General features: G+C 38.2%; 1 protein-coding gene across 6 annotated transcripts in view; it reads right to left on the minus strand.

Annotated features, from left to right (window-relative positions):
- Window positions 1–19033, minus strand: part of Cacna1d (calcium voltage-gated channel subunit alpha1 D) — a 333084-nt gene that overhangs the window by 201814 nt on the left and 112237 nt on the right. The window lies entirely within an intron of this gene.

Below are 19033 nucleotides of genomic sequence, written 5' to 3' on the forward strand. Positions count from 1 at the left end.
CTTATTTTGCTCTCCCTTGCTGAGTAGAAACAGGTCTGCTATTGTTTAGAAGTTCAAATGTGTATATATGGAACCTGAGTAGTCAAATCATTCAACAGCACCAGGTTACAGATTGATTACCTCCCAGATACAAGTGCAACATTTTTTGCACGTTCTATGGATATTGATCTGGTCTTTCAAATATTCAACTATCATAATACTAAGCTTTCCTGATAAGAGGATGCTAGAGAGAAATGGCTGGAAGCAAGAGGTTTGTTTCCCTGATTCTGGCAATACTCAATCAGCAATCCTAGAGAGTATATGGCTTCTACAGTGCCTCGCATTTGCAGTATATGGTGGCCAGCAGTGCTCAGTGAAAGTGCTCTCTCCAGCAGCCCTGTCCCCTACCTAGGATGTTTCAAAACGGAGGGCCTTCCATGAGATGCTCCCAAAGAACAGGTTTTCTTGGTACTTAGGAAGATTGCTGAAAAATTCCAAAGAAGTGGTTTCCAGCAAGTTCTACAAGCACAGAACCAAATTGACTTTTCTTTTCTTTTCTTTTTTTGGCCAGTTCTGGGTTTTGAGCTCAGGGTCTGAGCACAGTCCTTGGATTTTCTCAAGGCTAGAGCTCTACCACTTGAGCCTCAGCACCACTTCTGGCTTTTTTCTATGTATGTGGTACCGAGGAATTGAACCCGGGTCTTCGTGCATACTAAGCAAGCACTCTACCATTAGGCCAAACTCCCAGCCCTCAAAGTGATTTTTCTACCATCTGTGTTTCACCAGAAGTACCACTCTACCAGTAAACCACAGCTAGGCCCTCTACAAGATGGAGATGTCAGTCTTGATGAGGTGTTTCTTAAGTGCTCTAGCTCTGCTCTCCCTGTGTATCATCCATCCCTCCCTATCTGCTAGTCCTGTCTTCTTTAGATTTAAATTTAATAGCCTTACTATACTTCATTATTCAAATCCTGGTAAGGTTATAAATATCGCATGTTAAATTTTAACTGTTTAGATTCAGTAACTTAGCTATAACAAAAAGAAGAGAAGAGATAGGCACAGTGTAGTGTAAGGGAACACAGTCAAAAAATGACATCTTTCAGTCCACACAGAGGCTGAGGGCTTTTTGCTGGAGTTTTAGGTCAAACTAAACAATACTTCAGCAAAGAGATTATCTTGAAAAGGAAATTCACAGTGACCTCAGCCACATCTCACATTCACAAGATGTGTTAAAAGTTCTCAAAGAGCTCTCACAGTTTTATTTAAGTCTATACACACAAACATAAAGGATCAATTTGGAACATAAATGACAAATATGAAACAGGAAACAGATGCAGAAGACTCAAATACCATATCCAAGTCACAAAAGGGTAAGATGTGGCTTCAGAATTTAAACATCTGGTTCCTTGTGCAGGTCTACTCTACTCAACTAAAGGACAACCATCCTTGCTCAGAAGCAGAAATGGGGAGAAGAGGAGAAGTGATGCAAGAAAGGGATAATAAAATAAGGTATTTTGAAAGAGAAATTTTGAACAGGACCATATTCACTAAGGTCAAAGGGTAAATTAAACTCACTTGCTAGAACCAAATGTAAAGCACAGAAAAATCACAATAGCTCTGTCCTGAACCTGATAAATATGCTACAATTTAATTTACAAGTCTAAATGTACTCATTTAGAATTATATACATCTAGGCAATCAACAACACTGTGAAGGCAGAAGCATTCTTATTTAGCCAAGGAGATACCTTGCTTATACCCATCAGTAATCACTTTATAAAACTCAAACTTTCTGGGTGCCAGTGGCTCACACCTGTAATCCTAGCTACTCAGGAGGCTGAAATGTGAGGGTCACGGTTCACAGCTAGCCAGGCACAAAAGACCATGAAACTTTTATCTCCAATTAGCCACCAGAAAATGGGAGGTGGTGCTTTGGCTCAAGTGCTTCAGCTCAAGTGCTAGCCTTGAGCTGAAGAGCTCAGGAACAAAGTCCTGGCCCAGAGTTCAAGGCCCACAGCCACCACCACCACCAACAGTAACGACAAAAAGCCCCTCAAACTTAAAATATATCTTTTAATCCTACAGAGCTGCATTTCTCAGCCTAATCATGCCCTGCTAGCAAAGGTGGTAACTGACTTCTAATTCTGAGTGTGAAAAAATAAAAAAGAATCAAATTTATTCTCCTGCTTTAAACATTTAAAATAGTGGGGAAATTTAAGATTTAAAAAAATACTTAACAATAGTTAATGAAGACTAATTCTTGAGAAAAGAGAATTCAAACCAAGGAAACTCATCACTGCCGGAAGGTCTATGCTGGAGCAGGAGGTAAGAAAGGGGGCCAGCCTCTCCATAAATACAAAACAGATCAGGATGCAAGGAATCTGAGGTAGCTAGTCGTTCCATGGCAAAGAATCCAGAAATGTGAAGAAGAGGACCTTTTAGTCACTGAATACAAAGTCATATAGTCTAAGGGTAAACACTCCCTGAGGCTAAGCAAAAAGCAACCTGAAAGCTAGCAGCTGTGAGCTGAATCAGTCCCAGGTCCACAGAGGATCAGGAATCCTTTGATATCTCAACAACCCGAGTCAAGAAGTTCTTGAATCTTTGGGTTTTCAATAGAGGCTCAAAAATCCACAGTCTTTGAGTCACTAGGCATGACATGTAACCTAGCTGCTTAACCAAGGCAATGCCCACAGCTTAAAGGAAGATGATTCAGACACTTAACTGTGAGAGTGTGAGTGTATATGTGTGTACACACATGCGTGTGTGTCCCCATGCACTTGAACTCAGAGCTTGGATGCTGACCCTGACCTTTTTTTGCTCAAGGCTAGTGTGCTACCACTTGAGCAACAGCTCAATTGCTGGATTCTTGCTGGTTAATTGGAGTGTCTCACAGATGTTCCTGCCCAAGCTGACTTTAAACCACCATCCTCAGACCTCAGTCTCCTGAGTAGCTAGGATTATAGGCCATCTGTAACTGGCTTCAACAATAATTTTTACAGTGCCCAGCACTCAAGCAAAAATTCCTAGAAAATCCATGAAAGAGAAATAGGATTCACATGCAGTTAAAAAAATAACAAATGGAAACAGATTCAGCAATGATGGAATAATAGCAAGGATCTAAAATCAGCTTCTCTAATTTTATTCAAAAATTTTAAGAAATGGATACACACAGCAAAAACAGAAAATATATTTTAAAGCCAAATGAAATTTCTAGAAATGAAGATATTTGGAAAAAAATAGTAACTTAATGGAATTAACAGAGGATTAGATTAAATAACCAATCAACAATGGCCAACTGTCCTAACCAATTATAGCCTTGTAAATACAGTTTTATCGGCATAATTATGTCTTGTGTCACTGTCTGTGAATGCTTTTGTAATATGATGGGAGACTTGGGTATCTCTGATAGGCCACAGTGTCTCTGAAGCATAGGCTTTTTATTTATTATCTGACTCTTTATAAAAAAAAATATGCTAGCCTCTGAACTAGAAGCTGCAATTGAAAAGATTAGTGAACATGTTAATGTGGCAAAAAGCACTATCCCAGATTAATCAAAGATGTATTTTAAAATAAACATAATTGTCGTAAAACTTTTATTTAACTTGGCTAAGAAAAATACATACGTGTGAGTGTGTGTGTGTGTGTGTGTGTGTGTGTGTGTGTAATTCAAGTACTGTAGAAAGAGGCAGAGAGCAAAAAAATTGAACTTTATAAATTTATAAACTAAATATCCCAAAAGTTCAATAAATCCAGATAGGGATACATAACAAAGAAGTCCTTACAATATCCCTCCCCCAAACTAACAAAAGTAGAAAAATCTTAAGATTAAGGGAGGAAATTATAAATTATATTCATAGAATCAAATAAAACCTTACAATGCAAGACAGAAAATAATGGAATGCTATGTTTATCTTTCTGTAAGGGACACTGTCAATCCAATATTCCTATCTAGTAAAAATATTTTTGAAAATCATAGTAAAAAATAGTATGAGTAAGGTAAAAGAGGATTATAAACAGAATCTGAAACCTCTTTACATAACTATTTGAAAATAAAAAAGGAAAAAATACATTATTAAAAACTATGAAGACCTCATATGGAATTAACCTCAAATGAAAACTGTGATTTATTCAAAGACATAAAGAGCTCTTAAAACTGGGGGGCGGGAGTTTGTCCTAGTGGTGAGTGCTTGCCTAGCATGCATTAAGATCTGGGTTTGATTCCTCAGTAGCTCATACATCCAAAAAAGTTCAAAGTGGTGCTGTGACTGAAGTGGTAGAGTTCTATCCTTGAGAAAGCCTAAGGACAGTGCTCAGGCCCTGAGTTCAGTCCCCATTACTGGCAAGAAAAAATAAAAAACTGGCAAATATTTTTAAAATACAAAAGCCTTAGAATACATAGGAAATATTCATATGAAATGGTAAGCTTAAGCCGAGTACAGTGGCTCACACCTGTAATCCTAGCTACTCAGGAGGCTGAGATCTAAGGCTTGATGTTCAAAGTCAGTCCAGGCATAGAAGTCCTTGAGACTCTTCTTTCTAACCACCAGAAATAGTGATATGGCTCAAGTGGTAGAGCAGTAACCTTGAGGTGAAGAGCTCAGGGACAACGTCAACGCCCAGAGTTCAAGCCCCACAACCAACCAACCTAAATAAATAAATAAGCAAGTTAAAATAATATGAGATCAAAGCAAATGTTAAAGAATAGTCAACTATATCCCCCAAATGGCAGAAAACAAGGAAAAAGAAGCCAGAGATAGAAAACAAATACCAAAATGGTACACTAAAAATAAAAACTAAGCTACAAATAACCCAAACACTTCAATTACAAACAAAACTGAACTGAAACCAAGTGCCAGTAGCTCATGCCTATAATTCTAGCTACTCAAGAGGCTGAGATCTGAGGATCACAGTTCAAAGCCAGCTGGGGCAGGGAAGTTCATGAGACTAGTATCTTCAATTAACCACCAGAAAACTAGAAGTAGAGCTGTGTCTCAAAGTGGTAGAGCACTAACCTTGAGCAAAAAAGCTTAGGGACAATGCCCAGACCCTGAATTCAAGCCCTCTCCCCACCACCACCATCAACAACCTGAATTGAATAGTAAGGCCCAAACTAATTCCAAGATGGGACTATGTCAATATTAGACAATATAAATTTCAGAACAAAGAACATCGATGAACAGAAAGACAGCTATTTTTATGATAAAGTCATCAATTCATCAAGAAGACAAATTAGCATGATTTGAGTGTCTTTAAAGAGTTTGTGTATTGGCCTAGATACATAAGGCCATATAGGATGAGGATAAATTAATGGACCTCCAGGACATGGAAACAAGAGCTTAACTATGAGTGACTGTTGTTCTTAATGTACTATGTTTTATCTCTTGTGTTGTGTTTTATCTCTTTGATTTATCTCATATTGGTACAGTATCTGACCTTGTTACCTGGTATGTTGTATATATGTTTATTTGATTACTTGAAATAGGAAAGGGAAGGGGGAAAACAAGATGATTGGGAGGGGGTGACGGGAGGGAAATGGGGACAAAAACATGAGAAAGGGTATCAATGTGTGAGAAGTAATGCACCTTCTTTCAGGTGAATATAACTCTAACTGCCTATACATTAAAATTTAAAAAAATCTAGTCTGCAAATTAAAAAAAAAGTGTGTCAGAAGTTTGGCCCTCAGTGGGGCAATGTTAAGTGGTGAGATCTTTAAGAGATAAAGCCTAAAAACAAAAATAAGTTTTTTTTGAAGGTGGGCAATAGGAGAGGCATGAATGGAGACAAAGAGAGAAAGCAAATGCAATCATTATATCTGATGAACATTAAGTAAAAGGTGAACTATGTAACTTGAGGGTGTGAATGGGAGGGGAAAACTGGAGGAATAACAGAAGAGGTGACAATGAACAAGAGGCACTATACTCACAAACCTGCCTCAGGGGATTGTAACTCTTTGTACATCTACTTAATAACAAAGAGGCAGAGTCTCAGCATGCTTAGGTTACTGGGGGTGTGCCCTGGGACGGAATTAGCATGGTTCCTATGGGACTCCTGTCACTTTGACTTCCAGTTTTGCCATGTGATCTCTTCTAGTCCAATACATGGTCACCACTGTGATGACATTAGACATGAAGTCCTCACCAGAGCCAACGCCATACTCTTTCCATTTGCAATCTCCAAAATCATGATCTTACATAAACCTTGTTTTCTTTATGATACCCATTCTAGAGAATTTGATTATAGTTGGCTTTTTTTTAAAAAAAAAAAAAAGGATCTGTGTTCATACCATGGTAAAGCTTCAAAATACACAACAAAAAATAAAAAGGTCCATGCTCAGAAACAACTGATAACGGATATCTGAAAACCCCTATACATTAACATTTAAAGAAGAAATTAAATACGACAAAAAATATTATCAGCCAAGTACCTAGGGTTCATGCCTGTAATCCTAGCTACTCAGGGGGCTGTTATCTGAGGATCATGGCTCAAGGCCAGCCCAGGCACATAAGTCCCCGAGATTCTTACAGAAAACCAGAAGTGGTACTGTGGCCCAAAGTGGTCGAGTGCTAGCCTTGAGCTGAAGAGCTTAGTGATATTAGTTCAAGATCCATGACCAACAAAAAGAGAAGAAAAGTAAATATTCAACCAAATGAAAGTGATATATGACCAAAACCCCAACAGCTAAAATGCTTAAAAGGCAATTTATAGGTGGTAATATATGAGAAAAAATTAACATTAGAGAAGAAACAATTACTTTAAATACCTACCATAGTAGATCCAATGATCAAATTATGCCCCAATTGAGAAAGAGAAATAAGAGTAAAATAAAATTCAAAGTAGAAAAAGATAGTACAAAAATTGTAGATTAAAATGTACATTTTTTTAAATGTAGATTTTTTAACCTCAACTAAAATTTCAAATCTCCATCTTATCAACAGAAAAAAAAACAGTATCAGAAATGAATGAAACATATTTGAAATAGGAAAGGGAAGGGGGGAAACAAGATGACTGGGGGGTGGGGGGAGTGAAATGGGGACAAAAACATGAGAAGGGATATCGATGTGTGAGAAGTAATGCACCATTTGGCGAATATAACTGTAACTCCTCTCTACATTACAATAAAAAATGAATGAAACATTACTATAGAGCCTACAGGCTTCAAAAATAGTTAAAATATTATGAATACTTCCATGTCAGAAAATTTGACAATTTAGATGATATGGAAAAGTTCTTCCACATATACAAGCTACTAAAATTCACCTAGAAATAAATATTCAACAATGTTTGTTAAATATATCCAACAATGTTTGTTAAATATATCCATTCAACAAACTGAATTCTTCATTAAGGCTTTTCTACAAAGAAAACTTCAGATTCAGTAAATTCTCTCAAATGCTTAAGGAAACAAATCATATTAATTCTATACAAAATCTTCCTGAAGAAAAAGATTTATTTTCCCACCTCATTTAGTGGGGCCAATAAACCAGATTACAAATCAATAACCCACAAGGCATAAAAATCCTTAACAAATATCAGCAAATTGAATGTACGCGTATGTAAAAAGGTAAATCAAAACTTCATACCAAGAAGACAAGAAAAGACAAGAAAATCATTCTTAAATCTTTTAAAAATCTGTTTTAAGGTTTAAAACTCATTCCTATTTATTCCTATTATTTACCCTAGTAGTGGACTGAAAAAGCAAAACTGTATGGTCATTCCACTAGATGCATGGGGAAAATGAACAGAATGCCCTTTTATGAAAGAAAGGACAACTATGACAAGTTAACATGATACTAAATACTTACAAATGTACTTACAAGTATACAAAGCACAAAGACTGGAGGCATGGCTCAAATGGTAGGGTACCTGCTGTGAAGAAGCAAACCACACAAGGATGCAAGGACCTGAGTTAAAGCCCTAGTTCAGGCGACAAAATAAAAAAATAACAAGAGGCTGGTAGAATGGCTTAGAAGTACAGTGTCTGCCTTGCAAAGTCCTGAGTTCAAACTCCAGTATTACCAAAAGAAAAAAAGGTAGTGAGAAAAATAAAAAGCCAACCCTCTGTATATCACCTTTATAATTAAGTAAAACAATGCTGTCAAAGGGATTTATTAAAAAAATGAAAAACCTATCAATTGTTAAGAAATTATCATTATAGATGACATGATATGTATGCCTAAAATTCTTAAGAATATATCCAAAAAAGTGACCAACAATAAGTGAAATGTAAAAAGGTCACAGGATAGAGAGGCAATATACTAAACTAATTTATTTCTATACAGTAGCAATCAAATTAAAATATCACTTAGAATCAGCATTAAATAATCATAAAATACTTGGGAAAGTATTTAGAAAAATATGTAATGGACAAAAAACAAATCTATAAAATTCTGAAAACAATAAGTCAGCTCTAAGTAAGTGATGCGATTGTTCAGAAGATTCAATATTAAAGTGTCAATTTTCTCTACATTGATGTAAACATTCAAGCAATCCCTATCAATTTCCCCACAGGGTTTTGGTATAAATAGACAAGCTTAGCTTGGTGTAATCCCAGAGGCTGAGGCAAGAAGCCCCAAATCTGAGGTTAGTCTGGTCTTTGTAGTGAGACTATCTAAACAATAACAGCAATAGATTCTCAAGACAATTCTTAAACTCACGTGGAAGTACAAGGGAGCTCATATAAAAGCTGGAGAGAACACACAACCTAGTTTTCAGATATACTATCCAAAGCTACAGTAACCAGTGGTATTGACATAAGCTACTGATCAATATGAAGAAGAAACATAAATCTATACGTAATATACTTGTCAAAGGGGAAGAGATTTTGAATAAAGACTAGTACTTTCAAAATGGAACAAGAACTTCGGGTTTTGTTTTTTTTTTTTTAAGTGAACTTGAGCTCTCACTTCACATATACCTTACATAAACTTCAAAATGGATCACATGTGAACTAAAATTAAAGGCTGGGCTCTTATCCAGAAGCACAGAGTGAAATCTGCTTATAGGCTCATTCATATTGCTGGCAGAATTAAACTACAAATAATAGAATAATCGAGGTCCCCTTTTCCTTACAATCTACCACCCGGGATTATTCTCATCTTCAAGAGACAGTCAGTATTGCCTGTCTACCTGCTCTGTTCTATATTATCAAAGCCACCAGGGGTGGCTCTAGCCCATGTCATTCTTTGAATCTGACTGGCCCTTATGCCCTTCTTTCCTGATTTTAAGGTTCTATACAATGACACTGAGACCACTCATCTCAGGACAGTCAATTAGCAAGTTTCATCCCATCAATAGGGTCATTTTTACTCTGCAGCATCACACATAGGAAGCATGATGGAGCCACCTTCCGTTCTACATACTCCAGAAATTAGTCTTGGTTATCTTTCCCAAGAATAACAAAAGCATATGTCCACACAAAGATGTGTATAAAAATGTTCATTAACATTTATGTTTTCATAGCAAAAACCACGTTTCCAATTTTTGGACCAAATATCCAACTGTAGTAAGACAAATCAACAAACTGTGCTTTATCTAAACAATGAAATATCACCCAGCAATAAGGACAGATTTCTGATACAGGCACAAGAGGACATTCTGTATCATTTCATTTATACAAGACTCTGGGAAGGACAAATCCAATCTACAAAAGTGAAAAGTAAATCAGTGTTTGCCTGGGGTCAGCAACTGAGCGACTGACTAAAATAGGGCACAAGGGAACCTTAAAGAGATAGATACGTTTTATATCTTAATTACTGGTTACAGATGTGAACACAGCCATCAAAACTCATTGTTCTGTATACTTAAAAGTATACATTTAATTATGAATGTTATACCTCAATAAAGGAGAACAACTTAATTCAAATTCCTCCTTCAAGCACTCACAGGAATCAGAACCCCAAACTGTAACTATCCTCTAGTAATAGCACTAGAAGGCCACAACCCATGGTCTGCCCCAGACCCCAAATCTGGGTGTCTGTCATTTCCAAGTCTTCCCCTGCTATCTTTTCCTTCCATGGCCAAAGCCATCAAAACAGCCAATTTCCACGAAGGTGAATGGGCAATAATGTAGTTCAAAGCAGTTTACCATAATTGAAGGTAATGCATGCTGTCAGATTTGCTGTAACCAGAGGTCACATCTCCAGAGTTGGAGAGGCTACTCACATTAATAGTAAGTGACACTGCCTTCCTCCTCCAAGGAAAACCAGCCCCAAGGCAGTGTTTTCTTCACTTTGGGTTCAAGTAACCTCATCTAGAGATCTCTGCATCTTTCTCACTTTTAAGTGAAAAATGAGTGGGATGGCAAGAAAAAAAATGAAAAGGAAGAGACAGCTGAGAAATCCCAAGTCAGCCAATGAAATGTACTGCTGAGCTGATTTCAGCACTTTGAACCTATCAATTGGGTTCATAGTGGGCAGTCTATTGACACAGTTGACTCCCACCCCAGACCTGTTGGTGTTGCCCAGCCTTGTCTCTTGGGTCCATTTAAGACAATAGATTAAGAGTAGAAATAAACAGGCTCCAAGGCCCATCTCTCCTGAGCTGTGATCAATGTTTTGGCCGCTCTGGGGAGCAGGCATTTCAGGAAAGCACAATACCTCCTTCCCAAAAGGCTTAGTCCTGAGAGCCATGTTCTCTAGGGAACACCTGGAAGCTCTGAAAATCAGTACCGCAGTTTCAAGAACTCAAGCTCTTTATTTGATCATGACAAGATTTTAATCTTTGGAAAGGCAAAATAGACCTGCTTCATAAGGATACTGCTTCAGAAACAATCATCTATAGAAGTCCCTTGAAAATCATGCTTCTGTTTCAAATTTTCGATTGCTCTGTTTCAAGGGGGTTATAAACATTTTGATTTGCCATGTCTCCATCTACTATAGCAATTCTTAGCTAATTTATTAATTTTTATGACTCATCTGATTCCTGAAGGCATCAGAAGTCATCCCTTCTGTAGATATAGATGCCCATATGGTATATATAAAATACTACATGCCCATATGGTATATATAAAATACTACATAGACTGTACTATGCTCTGCCTAGACATTTTAATAATTACTTATATTTTGGGCAGCCTGCTAGTATATAATAGACTACTTTTAGTTTCTCTCTGGGTAACTCCCTAGAATCTCAATGTCTGCCAATCATTTGGACACAAGACTACTACTACCTTAAGAAGATAATAGTACTTTCATAGTTAGAAAATAGTACTCCAGTTGTTTCCCTGAGACCCTAACACAGTACTAGGCACATCAGAAAGCCCTCCTCATGGTCTCATGGCAACCACAAATGTCTGGAGGGATAGCTCTACTTGTAGACATGGTTCTCATGTCTACACTGCTCATGGTATAGAAGATACCATTTATTTCACATAGTATAGTTTCAAAAAATGTGTGAATAAGGTTATTATGTTTCTTGTAAAATTTTACATATAGTGAGTTTGAGAGAGCCCAGCCCAGGCTGGACTCGAACTTTCTATATAGTCTCAGCTGGCCTGGAACTCTTGATATTCCTGCTTTAATCACCTGAATTTTGGGATTCTACGCATGCAATATCGTGTGTGTGTGTAAATATAATTAAATCCAATAAATCCAGGGTTATATCCTTAATGAAGTCCTTCTTGTATGTATGTATGGCATGCTTTCTCCTGTAATAGGAAAGCAATTTACAGTGAAAACTCTGGGAAATAACAACATGCTGCTCAAGTGCAATAAACAGTGAAAAACAAAGATGTACCATCAACAACTGCTACACTCAGGAGCTAGCACACTGCTTTGTCCTGCAAAGGAGTTTAGAACATAGGATCTTAGGTTTTGTGGCAGTTATTCAGAGATCCTTTCTAAAAGCCCAATCTTTAGGCTTCAGCATATATTCCAAGGTAAAGCGGCAAAATCCATCTTCTCATGCCAGTTTCAAGGGGCATGCTATGTTAACAGAAGCAGTACTTCTAGGAGTGTGAATGGCACTTAAGAATTAGAGTACTTTCATATCCACTTTCATCCAAAGGCTAATCCATCTCTATGGCAGCTCAGTAAAGTAGTTTTGTCTATGCCCATTTAGATCAAGGGCCAGCAATGTCAACCCAGCTCGTGGGTTGCTGCCATTGACCCATCCAGTCACTTTCACGATCTCTTCACCTAGAAGCTTTAAAAGGCATTTTAGCTACAGGGGGAAGTACAGAATAGTAGTAAGAAGTTATTCAAGAAATCTGTCATTTTTAATTTTCTTCCTCCTCAACCTGTCAGCCCCTTCTTTGCATTTATCCCACAGCTCTGGAGCTTCAGTTTCGGATGTCTATTGCGCCTGTCTGTCCACAATGCTGGGCAGTCATCTCCTCTCCTGTGTCCTGTGTACATAGCTTCCATTTCTCTCTGGGCATTCAGGTGTGGGAATATAATGCTCCTAATACAAAGCCAGATGCAGAAGTTATCTACTTCCCACTAGCTTCACTTCCCACTCCTCATCTAGTTAAGGGTCTCCATCATCACTGTACCCCCCAAGGAAAGGGAACCAGTCAGCCATTAAAAACTGACCTCAATAAGAAATCAAGCCAAACTGACAGCCCCAGGCTTTATTTAGGTGCCTACAGATGTTGAAAATCTCGTACAAACTAATCTGCTTATGTAGCTTCTTCTATATTACCTAATAAAAACCTAAGTGTAGACATTTTAATAAATTGTGAGATCCTCAATTTAATCCTTCCAAACTCCATTAAATATAACCAACTAAGCACTAAATCACCCGATCTAGAAGTTTCAAACACTAATACATCAATCAGAAATACTTAGGTTTTTTTCTGGCGGGGGGGGGGGGGGAGGAGGGAGGAAGGGCGGGAAGGAATCACATTTTCTGTAGTCTTTCTTCTTTCCCTGCCCTGAAAACTGATTCAGATGGTCTGAAGACAAACCCCCAGAGTTCCCTGAGGGTTTGTTGCTGGTGGTGGTCATAGGGCTTGACTCAGAATATGGGTGCTGTCCCTGAGCGTTTTTGCTCAAAACTAGTGCTCTACCAATCTAAGCCACAACTCCACTCCTGGTTTTTAGGTGTTTCATTGAAGATAAGAATCTCAAGAACTTCCCTGCCTGGGCTAGCTTCAAACTGTAATCCTCTGATCACAACCTCCTGGGTATCTAGTATTACAGGTGTGGGCCACCAGTGTCCACTCCTGGGGATGTTAATATACAGTCAACTGGTGTCATTGCTTTAGGGGGCCCCTGTAGTGTTCATGGGCTCCCTCCTATTACCAACCTACCAATTTTACTGCTGTTGTGTGAACTGAGACCAACTACAGCTTCACATAGAAAGTTCAATTTCTTCACCCTCTGTCCATGAAAGTACTGAATGAGCAAGCACTAGTGGCTATCGCCTATAATCCTAGTTACTCAGAAGGTTAAGTTCTGAGGACCACAGCTCAAAGCCAAACCCAAGCAAGAAGGCCTGTGGGACACTTATCTCTACTTAAGCACAAAAAGCTAGCAATAAAACTGTGGTCCAAGTGGTAGAGTGCTACCCTTGACCACAAAAGCTTAGTGCCCAAACCCAGACTTCAAGCCCCAGGACCAAAAAAAAAAAAAAAAAAGTGTTGGATGGTATTTTGTTGCCATTGGTACTAGGGTTTTGAACTCAGGACTTTGCACTTACTAGACAGGCACTATACCACTAAAGCAATAACTCTACCTTTTAAAATTTTCATTGTTTTTTCAAATGGGGTCTTGCTTTTTGCCTGGATCAACCTGGACTGTGATTCCTCTACTTACAATTCCCATACAGCAGGGTAACAGGTAAGCATGGGCCACTGCACCCAACTTTTTGATTGGTTGATATGTGGTCTCTAAAATTTTTTACCTTTCCACCACAAATCCTCCTAATTTCTGCCTGAGTAGCTGGGGTTAAAGGCATGAGCCACAATGCCTGCTTGAATGGGAATTTGATCATCATCGCTAAACACTAGGTTCTAGAGACTAGGCTGAATACTTTAAACATGTCTCCTGGTCCTCCAAATAGCCTCAAGTGGTAGGTTTCTAATTATGTCTTGTTCTACTGGTAAGAAATCTAAGGTTATAGAACCTACTAATAATCTTACAGTTAACATCAAAGCTGAGATTCAAACATGAGCCATATGGCTTCCAAGCTTTTGCTTTTGACTATTATGTACTATTGTCTTTTAGGACAAGCATGAGTGTTATTCCTAAAGACTTTAGTAGGAATATCTATAACAATTCTTCAAGTGAAAAATGTGTTTGTTCCATCGAAGGCTCCAGAAGCAAAGCCACAATGAAGAGCAGTTTCATTTTGTGTATGTCTATGCTTCCTACCCAGTACTGCTGACATCTTTAGCTACAGGGGATCTTATCTGTGACACATTCTTACAATATAATATCCTGTAATTCCGTTACATTCAATATTGAAGAGAAACAATGTCGTCAGGTACGAAGAAACAGTTTGTCAACGTTGGTTAAGTCATTAGGTAACAGTTCTAGAATTGGAGCTACATGTCATGGCACGCATCTGTTAAATCCAGCACTTGACAGGCAGAGCAGGAAGATTAAGAGTTCAAGGCCTGTCTGAGATCCACAGCCAGAACCTTTATCAAAATGATAATAAAAAAGAAATTCCAGAAATGGAGGGAAAAGAAGAAATCAAGAGATAGAAAATAGATTGTATCTAATTTACGAGCCAAATTTGCTCAGTTGTCCAAGAAGGGGATGTGAGAAAGACAGGTGTGGATATGGTTTGAGCATGTCCTCCAAAATTTTGTTTGTTGGAAGATTAACTTCCAACTGCTTCCAAGAAGTAGTGGAGCTGTTAAGAGGTGGAGTCTAAAAGGTAAATCACTAGCATCATTAGGGGTACTCTCCTTGAATTAATGCTGATCTCATGGAGTAGTGCTGTTTCAATAAAAATGAGTTGTTATAAAAGGAAAATAAAACTGGCCCCTTCCCTGTCTTCCTGTCTCTCTCTGATCTTAGGCTTTCCTGTCATTGTGATATCATCCATCTGATGGCCTTCACTAGAGCTGAGCTTTCAACAGGCCCTCCAGACCTGTGAGCTAAACAAAGCTTTCTATTTAAAACAACCCAGCCTAAGTAATTTTGGTATAGCAAAAAAAAATGGACTAATACAGAAATCACGACCAATTAGTGATAGGTGGGAAGGGAACTTTTAAAAAATCATACAACTTTTTAATGTCAGGTCTTAAAACTAAGATTCAGAACTCAAGAATCATGGCTCCTGCACCAGGGTCAATAAATAATCTACCAAAGATAAACTCCAGGCTAATACCATGGTAAAAGATATAAGCTCTAGTAAAAAAAAAAGTGTATTTTAGCAGATGACATTGTATGAAGTGATATATTTATATTAACATGTTTAGAACAGCAAACACTCACAAGTAAAAAAAAACATTTTGATTTAGTGGTGGCAGCTACATGATGATTTTGTGTGTGTGTGTGTGTTACTTCTGGGGCTTGGCACCATCCAACAGTTTTTTTGCTCAAGGCTGGCATTCTACCACTTGAAACATAGCTACAGTTTTGGTCTTTTGCTGGTTAATTGTAGAAAAGAGTCTGGCCAAGCCTATATGGGATGGCTTCAAACTATGAGTCTTAAATCTCAGCCTCCTAAGTAGCCAGGTACAGGCACAAGCCACCAGCACCTGGCTATGTGACTTTAAATATGTTCTTTAATAGCTGAAGTAGGATGTAATGTTTAAAAGGTTAAGTCCATCAGTCTCATAACAGGTTAAATTCCTAGAATCTCCAATCCCTAGTTACAAGAGGCTAAAGACTCTTTTCTCTATGAACCAGATTCCCATCTTTATGAGGCTGAGATTATATACCTGTAGCAGGAGGGTCATTGTAAGGATCAAATAAGTATGAAAAGTCTCTTTCTCATTACTTTAGGCCATAATAAATGGTATCCACTGATACCACTACCACCACCACCAACATAATTTAAAAAGATTCCTTTATGGAGTCAGAAAATCTACAAGAGAACAGTTTTCTCAGGGATGACTCAAGTTGGCAAGGCTTGTTCTCTCCTCAAAATCTTCCAACTAATTTTAGAAACCTGCAGCTTCTAAAATCCCAGGATTCTGAAAATCCTGCAGTTTGTTTTTAATGAATCTCCTGCCTTCTCCCGTGCTGCTGAGGCAAGGAATGCACCCCAGATTTTGGTAATATAGATCAGCTCACAGAAGTGGATGTAGATTAAAGGAGCATACTTAATGTTAAAATATATCAGATCTCAAAATTAAGAACCTTAATACCTAAGACAGAACGCAAAGCTTAATCCAATGTTTTGCTGATAGGTTGTGTTTCTCCTCTGTGTACTTTTTTTTCTTAGCACAGTTCTGATTCTTGGACAGGAAGCTGGCTTAACTCATGCACATGGTATTGGTACACAAGTGAGGACGGGAGTTTATATTTCTATCAAGAGGGAACTCATAACCTGAATAAGAGGGACAAGAAAGCAGTAGTATGCTGAGTGTGAGAGATATATATCACACATCAAACTTAAAGACAGTACCATAAATTACAGAGCTGATAAACCAGATTAGATCTGCCAACAAAGGAAGAGTTGGCAAATGAAATGTGAGATGGGAGAGGGAAGGGTGCACACAGCATATATATGTACATGTATATATGCATTTGAGATAAGGTTCATCTATTTTGATTACTCAAAACAAAGCACTTCAGAAAATGTTGGACTTGACACACACACACACGCGCACACACACACACCAGATACATGAAAATCTCTGAAGAAAAGAAACCATGTCTTTTTCTCATTGTATCCTTCACATAATTGTTATATAACTGGTCAGTGAATGATGTCTCATCTCCTGGCATACAAAGATACTAAGAATTCTGGTGTAAAGATTGACACATGAGAATACTGTTAATGATTACAAAAACTGGGCCATTCACAAGGAGTCAAATCCCAGTTTTGCCATTTATTATTTGCATGCCTTTGGGCATATTAGGATTGGTACTTCAGTTTCCTCATGGGTTGTGAAGAGTGATTTAAAGGAGAAATCAAAGAATCTGATTCCCAAAACTCACTCAAGGCCTCTGGTTCTACAGGCCTCAATGACCATGCAAATAGTTTATCAGTGGCATTTTATGACAAAGAAACTACTAAATGCCTCTAGGCTTCTGATTCAAGGACTAGATCAACAGATTCAACAGAAGCTCCATTCCATCAAAAGGGAAACTGGAAGGGGAAAGAAGAGAAATTCATGGATCCTCAAAGGATGAAATAAGGAATTTGTGACTAATGCTGGCCACATACAGAGTTTCAGATTACCCTGGGTCCTAGATGCAATCACCAGTTTTGTCCAGGAAAGAAACTCTGGCCCTTTTATTCTGCCACGCTGGCTCTAGTACCTACACGATTTTTTTTCATATATTTTTATTGTAATTAATAGAGGGTTACATTATATCTGCCAGATAGAAGGTACATTAATTCACGTACATTGATACCCTTTCTCATGTCTTGGTCCCCATTTCCCTCCCCCCACCCCCACCCCTCATCTTGTTTTCCCCTCCTTCCCTATCCAATTTCTAATAACCAAATACAAATATATCCAATATATCAGATAACAAAGTAAGATACTGTAACAATATGAGATAATCAAGGGATAGCAAAAGAGAGGAGAGATAACATAGTACGTTAAGGACAACAATCACTCCTATGGCTTTTGTGCACTAAAATTAACTCCAAATGGATCAAAGACCTCAAGGTAAAAGCCGACACATTGAAAACTTTACAAGAAGGAATAGGAGATACACTAGGCCTCCTTGGCACAGGTCAAAACTTTCTTAATAAGGACCAAGAATCACAACAAATCAGAGAAAGGCTGGATAAGAGGGACTGCATTAAACTGCAGAGCTTTTGTATGGCAAAGGACATAGCTAGTAAATTAATTAGGAAGCCTACAGAATGGGAGAAGAGCTTCACCAACCACACAACGGATAAAGGCCTTATACCTAAAATATATCAACAGCTCAAAAAATTGAATCACCCCAAAACTAATCTCCAAAGAAACAACCAACCCATTAAAAAATGGACCAAAGACTTAGAGAGAGTCTTCTCTGAAGAAGAAACAAAAATGGCCTATAGACACATGAAGAAATGCTCAACATCTCTGGTCATAAAAGAAATGCAAATCAAAACAACTCTAAGATTCCATCTCACTCCAGTTAGAATGGCCAGGATCAAGAAAACTAGTAACAGATGCTGGAGGGGATGTGGCCAGGAGGGATCACTACTACACTGCTGGTGGGAGTGCAAACTTGTTCAACCATTATGGAAAGCAGTATGGCAGTTCCTCAAAAGACTAAACATAGAGCTCCCCTATGACCCAGCAATTCCACTACTTGGCAATTACCCGATTGTCCAGAAACAAGGACAGACTAAATCCACTAGCACAACGATGTTCGTTGCAGCACTATTTACCATAGCAAAGATATGGAACCAACCCAGATCTCCCTCAGTTGATGAGTGGATCAACAAGTTGTGGTATTTATTCACAATGGAATTCTATGCTGCTGTGAGAAAGAATGACATTGCCCCATTTGTTAGGAAATGGAAAGACTTAGAAAAAATCATATTAAGTGAAGTAAGCCAGACTCAAAGGAACATAGGCTCAATGGTTTCCCTCATTTGTCATAATTAGTAGAAACCTTGGTCTCTCCTAGCAGAGATTTGCAATAGAGCAAAACCTAGATACATAAGGCCATATAGTGTGACGCTAAATGAAAGTACCTACACAATTTCTCAAGGCTGAGAAACCAATTTCTTCCATGCCTGGGTAATTCCAAAGCAACTAAACGGACTGGTTCATCTAGCTGCAAATAAGCATGAGAAATTTCAGCCTGATTAGTTTGTCTGAACATATAAATGCCTGGAGGCAGGCTTTCAGAATTGTAACAGGCATCTCAACCCTGGCTATAGGCACCAAGATGGCAGTGGATTGCCTTATTCCTATAGTAACTGCTACAGAAGGAATAAGTGGAGCTTAAGTGGGTAGAGACTGGTGAAGATCCTCTTCT

This window comes from Megascapheus bottae, chromosome 2 (genome assembly GCF_031878675.1).
Source record: "Megascapheus bottae isolate mThoBot1 chromosome 2, mThoBot2.hap1, whole genome shotgun sequence".
Taxonomy (NCBI): domain Eukaryota; kingdom Metazoa; phylum Chordata; class Mammalia; order Rodentia; family Geomyidae; genus Megascapheus; species Megascapheus bottae.